The sequence below is a fragment of the Phaseolus vulgaris genome, chromosome 11 (assembly GCF_051622355.1).
Source record: "Phaseolus vulgaris cultivar YP4 chromosome 11, ASM5162235v1, whole genome shotgun sequence".
Lineage (NCBI taxonomy): Eukaryota > Viridiplantae > Streptophyta > Magnoliopsida > Fabales > Fabaceae > Phaseolus > Phaseolus vulgaris.
This window is the reverse complement of record NC_143508.1, coordinates 37359448-37371199: the sequence shown is the minus strand read 5'-3', so window position 1 is coordinate 37371199 and position 11752 is coordinate 37359448. Positions and strand designations below refer to the sequence as shown.

The following is an 11752-nucleotide window of genomic DNA, read 5'->3' as shown; positions in this document are numbered from 1 at the left end:
TTTCAAACCTCTAATTTTATGTGAGAAGGAAAAAGCAACGTACGGATAATGATTAAAATTAGAATTGAAATATAACATAAAATTGAAAGAAAATTAACAGTTTCTTTTAAATGGCCATAAATAAATGTTGAGGTTTAAACATAATTTTTATCTTAAAATTTTGTTAATGAGTACCTTTTATTTCTAGCTAGACTTTAAAAATTAAATTATTATAGCTCATTATTAATTTATTATTTAATTATTAAAAGTATTGATGCATTATAAACATAAAAATACAAATTATTTCAGAATGCAAAAAATAGTTATAATAACATTTCAACGAGCATGAAAGGGAAGTTATTAGAGTTGGCGGTAATTCGTTGTGAAAATAAATATAAAACAGTGTCCACTGAGCCTAACTTTTACCGATATTAAATATTATTAAAATAAAAAAGTAAGTATAAGGAACACAAAAATAAATATTAAAATGATATTTATATTAAATAAATATAGAGTAGCATATGGATGATAATGTGGGGTGGGTCATGCATGTCAGCTTGTAGCCCGCAATCCACTACCAAAAAATATAGGGTCAATACCTCTTTTCGCCAAATTTGTTTTTGTCGCTATCTTATAATCCAGGACCCTCCAGGCAGTGAAAAGGGTTGAAGGTTGAGCCTTTAACTTCTGCAACTTCGCATACAAGTCCCCCACATCCTCCTAAACTTCTTCGTTGAGAATTGTGTATGCAGATTTGACAGTGAACTCTTTAGTCTCTCCAGCTTTCCAGACTCAGGTATCATCGTTCTCGGCGTCGACTCTCTTTTCTTCTAATTGACACAACAACTCTTGTGCCTAAGTCCTTTCCCATTCGAACAAATTCCAAACCTCCAATCTATCTTCCAAACCCACCCCATATGTTCTTTCATCTCCCCTGCTTGCTAAAGGAAAGATTCCATATCAACATAGATTGAAAACAACCTTGGGAATTTAACCTTGAGATTTGTATTACCCATCCATTTATCCTCCCATAACCTAATCACCCTACCATTCCCAACCTCCCAAGTACAATTATCCTCAAAGCTGCCTCTCCACCCCTTAAACGCCCACACTTCCTTCAAATCCATCCATCAAAGAGAATCCAAGCTACAATGCCTTTGATTCCTGAGATCCCTCCATCCACCATATTTTGATTCCAGCAACTCTTTCCACAAACCCTTCTTCTCGTAGCCCAAACACCATATCCACTTTCTTAACAAAGCAAAGTTAAATTGTCTGATCTCTAGCATTCCCAATCCTCCCCCTTCCTTCGGCTTACAAACATATTTCCACGAAGCCCACGCTATTTTCCTTCCATCCGAGCCACAACCCCAAAAGAAATTTCTCTGTAGCTTCACCACTTCCTTTTCCACCATAGCTGGAATTTTGTACAAAGACAAATAGAACAGAGGTAATGAAGATAAAACCAATTGTTGGAATTAATGGCTTAAACAAGAGCGGGGGTGAATTGTTTAACAAAAGATTTTCGCAAAGATTGGATAAGAATGAAGCTTTATCAACAATCACAGAACAAGCAATCAAGGAAGCCAAACAATTAAAGCCAATGAAACTGTTTGCAGAAAATCAATCGGTTGAAACTTCGTTTTAACGGTTGTTTATGGCAGCAGAAACACAAATTCAAATTAAACAGTTTATAATGAGTGAGTGTGTGAGAGAGAGAAATTACACAACCAATTTATATTGGTTCACTCAACCCTAAGCTACATCCAGTCTCCAGAACAACCACTAGGTATTCCACTAGTAATCAATCACAGATTACAATACACAACTCCACAAAGAGGTGATCTTGATACCACAAGAACCACTCACCCTCTTTGCCTTACACACCACCTTATTTAAAACAACCTCTGACATTACAGGTTTACACACTTCACAATTATAAAAAAAGAAACTATTACAAGAATCATAAAGAAATAGATTACACCTGGATTTACAAGAATCACAAAGCTCCTAAGATTAGACCTTGAACCAATGCACAACTACTTAGCAATCATGCAAACCTTTGAATCAAATCTCTTCTCAAAATCAATTTCAATCTCACTTTCTGTGTGCTTTTGAACTCAAAGAGAAGCCATATTTAAAGCTCTTAAAACTAGCCGTTCTAGGCAGTTAATCATAAGCCAAAACAGTTTTAATTCAAATGAAAAATAGATTAACAGGTTTTTGAAAAGCTGTTATGAAAAGTGACAATCAACCGGTTGAAATTTCATTTTAACCGGTTGAATTGGTTAGACAGTTCCTTAACCAAGTCAAAAATAATTTTGAAAACCTTCAACTAAGCTAAGTGACAAACAACCGATTATATCGTGGTTTCAACCGGTTGTTTTTCTCTTTGCTTAGAAAAACATTTTTCTCTTTTAAAATAGATTGAAGTAGCTCGTGCAAAGGACTGAGAATGATCTATACAAGGATTCTAAACACCCTAGACAAAGCTCTAACCAAAAGCAACACAACATCAACCTTCAACACATATGTTCTGTTTAGAATCTTGCTTAACCGGCATTCATAAGCAATCATAGAAATACATGATAATCTATTCCAGTCAAACAGGCACCACAAACTAGTTTCCACTAGGTGATTTCCAAAGAGGAACATGAGCCAAATCAATGTGAGAAATCAGACAAACATACATAGGTACAAAAACAGCAAAACAATCGTTTATTTCACAGGAATAACCAGTTAAAATTTGTATCAGAGTTTATATCAAAGTTTAAAATAAGTTAAAAACTAGTTAAGCAATGTTCAAACAAATGTGCAAAACAAAAGCAGATGCAAGTATTAGAACATTACAACCCAAAGCTCACTTCTCTCCCTATTTGTCTTCACAAGTAGACAAAAAGAAGGATTAAAAAACAACATAAAAGAGGAATTTTTTTTTCTTCAGAAACATAAACCAATAATTTAAATGAAGGCCTTCAGCTTCCTTCAATCATTCCTTCCATATTGTAGATCCAGAAGTTGGTTATGAACTTCTTCAATCTGCTCATCCAAGGTTTGGAACCTTGAATCCATATGTTGAAACCTTGATTCACACAGTTCATGAAGATTTCTCTGGTTCTCAGCAAAGGTGTCCATACGATTTACCATTAGCCTATCAAAAGGAGACATTGAAATCATCCTACCTCTCATGTGATCAACACTAGGATCAGTTTCATGAGTCTCAACAGCAGGTTCCTCTGGGTTTGTTGCAACTTTTGTTTCTTCTCCATCATGAGTTCCACTAGGGCCAGCTTGGTCACCATCCTTGCTTATCCACCTTCCACCAATCTTGGTAAACCCCATCTTGGTTAGGGAACCACTATTGATCTCACTTGAAGGCTTTACAATCTCAGCCAGTTTTTCTTCAATATCTACATCAAAATAATGTAGAATTTTAGAAATCAAAATGGCATATGGATAGTGGAAGTCATTTAACCTTATAGTCTTTTGCATGTGGTCCTTGAAGATGTGAATCCAGTTGAGCTTCACCTTGTTCATGATGCAGTAGATTAACAACAAGTCCTCTTCATAGAGAGTAGAGTGATTGCTCCCCCTTGGTGTGACAATCTGATGTGATTCCAATAGCCACATAGAACAAGATTCTTGACACTTTGAGGAATCACCTTGAGCTGGAAAATGTAGAGGCACTTTCTTAGAAGTTGGATCATGGTTCTAAGATCAAGAACTCACCAATAACAAGTACCAAATCCCAAACTCATTTGGATGAACCAAATATTGTCAAATTGAATCAACAAAGAAATAGTAACTAGATCAACCGAACAGAATTAAGCTACTAAACAAAAGAACCGAACAGAATTTAAAAACAAAACAGAATATAGGTGCTGAAAATAGAAAAAACCGAAAGCTAGACAACTCAAAAACACAAGGTAACATGAACAATTGAAGAAGAAGAAAGGAAGGAGAAGAGAATGCTCATGAAGATGGAGGAATGGTTGGATGATCACGCCACTAGAAGAATGGATGCTCCTAGATGAGTGTGGAAGCCGCCACTTGAGGAAACCATGGTCCTTCAAGATAAGACTAGAGAAGAAGCTCAAAGCTCTCCAAATGCTCACTCCAATTTTGAGTATAGTTTCTTTAGATAAAATTCAAATCTGAATTTTACAAAGGAAGCACCTCTATTTATAGCCTAAGGTGCTGAAAAATAAGTGGGAAATTTCAAATAAACTCATTTGAAATTCCCACCAAAAACAAGTCACATGGGAGGTGTGACCTTTTTCTACTATGACACCTCCCAAAAACTACACCTACACCACTCTCCTAAGTCACATGGACAATGTGACTTTATTTTACATTTTCACACACCTTTATTTAATAACCACACCTCCTAAAACTATACAAGAGTATTTCAAAGCTTGGCCTTGCCCCTCATGGGATGGACTTGGGCTCTTTGGGCTTTGGCCTTCTTGGGCTTGGGCTTGGGCTTTGGGCTTGGGCCTCATCTTTATTTTATGTCTTCTTTTAATTTTGAGAAGACTAGAAGGAAGAACTTCAAATGTGAGGGTGGATGTCCTTTTCCTCCATTAATAAAAGCCTCCTTTATTTGATTCTCATCATACTCCTCGAGTTGGAGAGAATTCGTCCACGAATTCTGAATCCCTGCATATAACAAAGTTAGTTTAGTTTTACAATTAAAAGTGGAAGAAAAATGTAAACATGACTTAGCATTTGTAAATAATGGGATTTCAAAAAAGGAGGTTCTATAAATCGACCAAGTTGGAAAAATTTGTTTGGGAATGATGTGATGTTTTGGAAAAAGACATCTTAAATGGTGACAACCATTAGGAGGTATGAACAAATCATCCCTAACATTTTGTAACCAAGATGGTGGTGAAATAGGAACCTTGGGTAATGAAAAAGATAAGGAAGGAAAACACCTTGGAGGTGAAAGGATAAGACCCATGTCAACTTGGCCTTCTTTGTCTTTTTCTTGTTTACTTGTGGTAGGTGGGTGAGTTAGGTCTTGTTTTACCTTGTTGATCTTTAAGATTTGCTTTTGTGGACAATGAAGAGCTATGTGCCCAAAACCTAAACATTTAAAACATTTGATATTTGAAGTTTTGGTAGGTGACTTAGGAGTAGAAAGATTTGTAGTAGAAACTTTGTTTGGAAACATGGTTTGTTTGGAAAAATTGGAAGGAGAAATTTTGTTTGCATCCTTCCTAGAAGAGTTGTAGAAATCATCATCATGAGTATTTTTGAAAGTTTTGTTCAAAAGATATGATTCTACCTTGATGGCTTTGCGAAACACGCTCTTTAAAGAAGAATATTCTTTTAATTCTACAAAATCTCTAATATCTCTTTTCAAACCACGTACAAACCATTTAATCTTTGACTCTTCATTAGCATGCATATTCATTTTAGTCAAAGTTGTTTCAAAATCTTTAAAGTATTCATCTACCATCCTATGTCCTTGAGGAAGCCTTTGGAACTTCAACAAGTGTTCCTTCCTAGAAGGAGGAACAAACCTCGCGCGCATACACTCTTTCAAAGCATTCCAAGAAACCACGGGAGGTTTCTTGCGATATATAATGTCCATTACAATTTTATGCCACCATTCTTTGGCATAGCCCAAAAAGGATAAAGAAACTAATCTAAGTTTTTGGTCATCTTGGACCTTATACACATGAAAATAATGGTCAACCTTAGTCTCCCATTCTAAATACACATTAGGATCACTATCACCATTAAAACTAGGGACTTTTTTACAAGCAATGTTGAACACTTGGTGATATCTTTGGTCACGATTATAGCTCTCTTCATGAGAATGATGGTGATGCCTCCTTCTTCTATGTTCTTCTTCACCAAGGACTGAAGCTTTGGAAGGAGAATGCTGTTTGTAAGATGCACCACTTGAATAGCCAGCCATTTTGCAAATAAAAAAACAGCAAACACACAAAAACAGCAAACAAGTTAAAAATTAGCAAAAACAGTGAGCTGTAATGAAACTGCCGAAGTGAACTAAGGCTGAAAAAGATATCACTCTCAAAGAAATAATGTTCTTGCTCCAATCTGATCTTGAGGCCTTGGAATCCTCAAATGAAATATGTCAAAGCAAGCACACCAATCTTAAGAGCAAACCACCACAAAACCAAATTTAGCTACTGGAAATTTTTTTTTTAATGCAAACTGTGTTTGATATTCACTGATTTAACTGGAACGTTGTAGAGCGAACTGGATTATGAAATTTATACCACAGAAACTTCAAGATGTTAACTCAAAAATGGCACTGGAATCAATTAAAAACAGTAAGCCAATTGAGAGAAATAAATTTTTCAAAATCGCTGCCAGATTACCGTATTTTTTTCGGCAGAAATGTACACTTTTTTTATTTTATTTATCATTTTTTGTGTACTTCATATTTTTGAATGATTCTTTTTTCTATTCTTTTCTAACACTTTGAATATCTCAAATCCAGAATTTAAGAATTTTACAGTACGTAAATCAGTTGCAATAAGGAAAAACAGTAAGCACTTTTTTCAGAAACAGAGGAATCCTAATAGGAATAAAAAACAGGATGATGAACTAGCAAAGACATAATAGAAAATGATGTAGTGGAACTTGTATAGGTCTAGAATACAAGTATGAACTCAATTCTAAAAAGAAAATGCACAAAGGATCAACATCAATTCAGAAAATTATATGACACCAAAGCAAGAAACAATCAAAACAATAAAAGTACTACTAGAAGTAATGACATATATGGAATAACATGACTAAGACACAACTTGACATGATTCAAAAATTAAAAGACACAACACAAATTGTAACAAGTGAAAGGAAGCTTAAGGTAAACTCTAGGAAGGATAATGCCATTCCAAAAGAGCAACCATACTCATAAGAATTATGAGTGCCATAAACCTTTCCACAAACACTTGGAGCAAAAGAGAAAAAAACAGCAAGAATACTCAATTAAAATTCTAAAACAGAAACTTAAATTGCAAGAAATTAAAAAGAGCTCTTGAAATAAAGTGCACACAACTCAACAATTAAACAAGAATGAACCTAAGGCTCTGATACCACATGATGTGATTCCAATAGCCACATAGAACAAGATTCTTGACACTTTGAGGAATCACCTTGAGCTGGAAAATGTAGAGGCACTTTCTTAGAAGTTGGATCATGGTTCTAAGATCAAGAACTCACCAATAACAAGTACCAAATCCCAAACTCATTTGGATGAACCAAATATTGTCAAATTGAATCAACAAAGAAATAGTAACTAGATCAACCGAACAGAATTAAGCTACTAAACAAAAGAACCGAACAGAATTTAAAAACAAAACAGAATATAGGTGCTGAAAATAGAAAAAACCGAAAGCTAGACAACTCAAAAACACAAGGTAACATGAACAATTGAAGAAGAAGAAAGGAAGGAGAAGAGAATGCTCATGAAGATGGAGGAATGGTTGGATGATCACGCCACTAGAAGAATGGATGCTCCTAGATGAGTGTGGAAGCCGCCACTTGAGGAAACCATGGTCCTTCAAGATAAGACTAGAGAAGAAGCTCAAAGCTCTCCAAATGCTCACTCCAATTTTGAGTATAGTTTCTTTAGATAAAATTCAAATCTGAATTTTACAAAGGAAGCACCTCTATTTATAGCCTAAGGTGCTGAAAAATAAGTGGGAAATTTCAAATAAACTCATTTGAAATTCCCACCAAAAACAAGTCACATGGGAGGTGTGACCTTTTTCTACTATGACACCTCCCAAAAACTACACCTACACCACTCTCCTAAGTCACATGGACAATGTGACTTTATTTTACATTTTCACACACCTTTATTTAATAACCACACCTCCTAAAACTATACAAGAGTATTTCAAAGCTTGGCCTTGCCCCTCATGGGATGGACTTGGGCTCTTTGGGCTTTGGCCTTCTTGGGCTTGGGCTTGGGCTTTGGGCTTGGGCCTCATCTTTATTTTATGTCTTCTTTTAATTTTGAGAAGACTAGAAGGAAGAACTTCAAATGTGAGGGTGGATGTCCTTTTCCTCCATTAATAAAAGCCTCCTTTATTTGATTCTCATCACAATCCAAGACACAATGAAGGCAATGAGCCTTTCATCAAGTTTCAACCCTCCAATAGAAAAGTTTCTTACCTTTGAGAGGGGATTCTTGAGACAATTCTTGTAGAATTGAATCTTATTAAACTCTTTTATCACCCCAATATTGCCTTTGTTAATTCTTAAACCAGAATACTTTAGTCTAGTTATAGCAGTCCACACTTCATTAGTGATTACAATGTCTACCCCGTTCACATGAGAGTTGAGAGTGTCACCATTAAATTGAAGATTGATGTAGAATACCTTCACCAAATCTTGGTAGATGTTTCCAGAAAGCTCAAGGAATCTCTTCAGCCTTTGCTCCTTTAGAAGACTTCTCACCACAATCAGATTCTGTTGCTTCATCCAAGTGAAAGAGATAGGCTTTGGAGTGTTAACAATCTTCCTACTAGTTTCATGTAGGTACTTTTCTATTAGTTATGATTCTCCTGCGAACCAACCTTCTAGTTTTCCACCACTCTTTACTGTCATTGTCATCATTCTCTTAGAGGATTGAGGAATTGATGTTGTGGTTTAGAGAGAAAAGATGAGAGCACACTGCATAAACAAATTTAGTTCAAAGAGAAGAAAAAAATAGATTGTTCTTTGTGAATAATGACAACTAAATAGCTTCACATATATAACCACAACAGTTAATCAAAGTTGGCATTTAGTGGGTTGTATTCAAAACAGAAAAAGGAATCAAATCAGAACCATAAAGTAGTTTCTGTTAGACATAATAGAAAGCATAGAAACACACATGCTAATTTGACCAAACTTAAAAGCAGTTTTAATTTCCAATGCTTAGAGGAATCTAATTCATGAAGAGCAATTATTGTAGAGAAAATTTGTATTCAAAGTTGTAATTAAAGCATTGTTGACCACAAACGTCACTGGGTTTGAACAATACAACAAATCAAAGCACAGAGATTTAAAATAGATTTGGCCAGTGCTGACAGGGCTGAAATAATCGATTGTTTCGTAGAAACAATCGGTTGAATTTCTGCAACAGCTGAATGAAGTTTGAAAAACCAAATTCTTTTAACAAACATTGAACATACATGGATCCAGATTAAAGCACATTTTTTATTTTTGTATTGAAACAGAAGGAATACAAAAAAAAAAAAATAATCCAGAAACAAAATAATGAAAATTCAGAAATGGATTTAGAATCAAATGTTCAACTATAGGAAAAATAAAGAGTTATTCTTCAAGGTTTGAAAGAATACACAGAAAGCAGTACACAATTTTAGAACAAGTCATTGTCTTGATTATTTGCATCCATGAGATCCTGATTCTACACATCCTTCAAGTGGAGGCAAAATTCTACAAAAGAAAGCTTGTTAAATCATAAGATTTGATCCCTTAAAGAATTTAGGACCTTTCATGTTAGATTTATCTTTAGAACCATTAATATTTCTTGGAATCCATTTAAAGATACCTTTAGGAACAAGAAATTTGAGAAACTTGCAGAATCTAACAGAGTGACCACTCTTCATACAGTAAAAGCATGTAACAACCGGTTGTTTCGTTCTTTTAATCGGTTGATTTTCTGGAAGTGAAGAAAAAGGTTTTGAAATCCCATTCCTTTTGCTTTGTGGATAAAATCCTCATCCAGCTTTACCAAAAACACAATTTTGAGATGCAAGAACATTCTCAAAGTTGAATTTTCCAGTTGTAAGCCTATCCAAAGTTTTCACAAGATAGTGAACCTTCTTTTCAAGAGATTCACAGTTTTCACAAAAACTTGAGTTACACATGCAAGAAGAATTATTGTAAATCATTTCAAGGTTTTCAAAATCAATTTTAGATTTTTCTAACTCTTCTTCCAGTGTTTTAACTCTGTTTTCAAGTCAGTTATTCAATCCTTTCAACCGGTTGTTCAAGAGAGCCAAACTATTAGCTTCTTCATGAGTTTCATTGAATGCTTCAAGAAGTTGGTAATAGTTGTTACCTTTGACTGAAGAAAATGAGTTTACACTTCTTGATGCAGATGCCTTTAAGCATAGATTTGCTTCTTCATCATTTGAAGAGCTGGAGGAGGATACCTCATTGTCATCCCAAGCTATGTATGCTTTCTTGGATTTTCCTCTCCTTTCTTCTTTGTAATCAACTTTCTCCTTGCTCTCATTGTTAGGACATTCAGCTTTAATGTGTCCCTGTTCACCACAACCATAGCAAGTATATTTGTTAGGATTAAAGTCATTTGGCTTCTTAGAACTGTACCTCTTTGAAGATTGGCCTTTATTCTTTTTCAAGAATTTGCTGAACTTTCTTGACAACAAGCTCATGTTGTCTTCATCACTATCACTGAAGTCTTGTTGCCTTTTCTGGTTAGCAACTTTAAGGACAATACCCTTGTTGTGTTTGTCCTCACTTTCTTGGACAACCAACCTATTCATCTCAAGCTCATGCTCCCTTAGCTTACCAAACAAGGAAGTTGTTGTCATATATGTTAGATCCCTTGACTTTGAAATGGTAGTGACCTTTGGCTGCCATGACCTATCAAGACACTTCAAGATCTTAATGTTAAACTCTTCTTTGTCAAAGCTTTTTTCCAAGGCTCATTAAGTGATTCACAATGTGTGAGAAGAGTTTCTGCACATCAGAGATTGTCTCCCCTTTCTGCATTTTGAATAGCTCATACTTTTGGATGAGAGCATGCTTTCTTGCCCTCTTTACATCATTAGTTCCCTCATGTGTGACCTCAAGGATGTCCCACATTTCTTTTGCTGAACTGCATTGTGATACCTTGAAAAACTCATCACAACTTAAAGCAGAGGTTATAATATTTTTAGCAATCCAATCAAACTTTGCTTTCTTGCTACCAGCCTCAGTCCATTCAGATGGAGACTAATCAACCAAGACATTATTTTTTTTACTTGAGGAATAAAAGGGTCCTTTTATTCCCAAATTCCTTTATCTGTGGAATGCATAAAAATCTTCATCCTAACTTTCCAAAACTGGTAATTTACACCACAAAAAAGTGGTGGTCTATTTATAGAAGCACCTTCCCCAAAAGGTAGTTTATCAGTCATTAAAGCAGTTTTTCAAAAAAACAGTACTTGAATATTTTTCAAGAACCTAGCTCTTGATGTCAATTATTGGAATTAATGACTTAAACAAGAGGGGAGGTGAATTGTTTGACAAAAGATTTTCTCAAAGATTGGATAAGAATGAAGCTTTATCAACAATCACAGAAGAAGCAATCAAGGAAGCCAAACAATTAAAGCCAATGAAACTGTTTGCAGAAAATCAATCGGTTGAAACTTTATTTTAATAGGTTGTTTATGGCAGCAGAAACACAAATTTAAATAAACAGTTTATAATGAGTGTGTGTGTGTGTGTGTGAGAGAGAGAGAGAGAGAGAGAAATTACACAACCAATTTATACTGGTTCACTCAACCCTGAGCTACATTCAGTCCCCAGAACAACCACTGGGTATTCCACTAGTAATCAATCACAAATTACGATACACAACTCCACAAAGAGGTGATCTTGATACTGCAAGAACCACTCACCCTCTTTGCCTTACACACCACCTTATTTAAAACAACCTCTGACATTACAGGTTTACACACTTCACAATTATTAAAAAAGAAACTATTACAAAAATAAGAAAGAAATAGATTACACCTGGATTTACAGGAATCACAAAGCTCCTAAG

The 11752-nt window shown here is 35.1% G+C and overlaps 1 pseudogene; it reads right to left on the bottom strand.

Moving 5' to 3' along the window:
- Positions 1–2964: 2964 nt before the first annotated feature.
- On the bottom strand, positions 2965–10809 carry LOC150023236 (uncharacterized; annotated as a pseudogene).
- Positions 10810–11752: the final 943 nt, after the last annotated feature.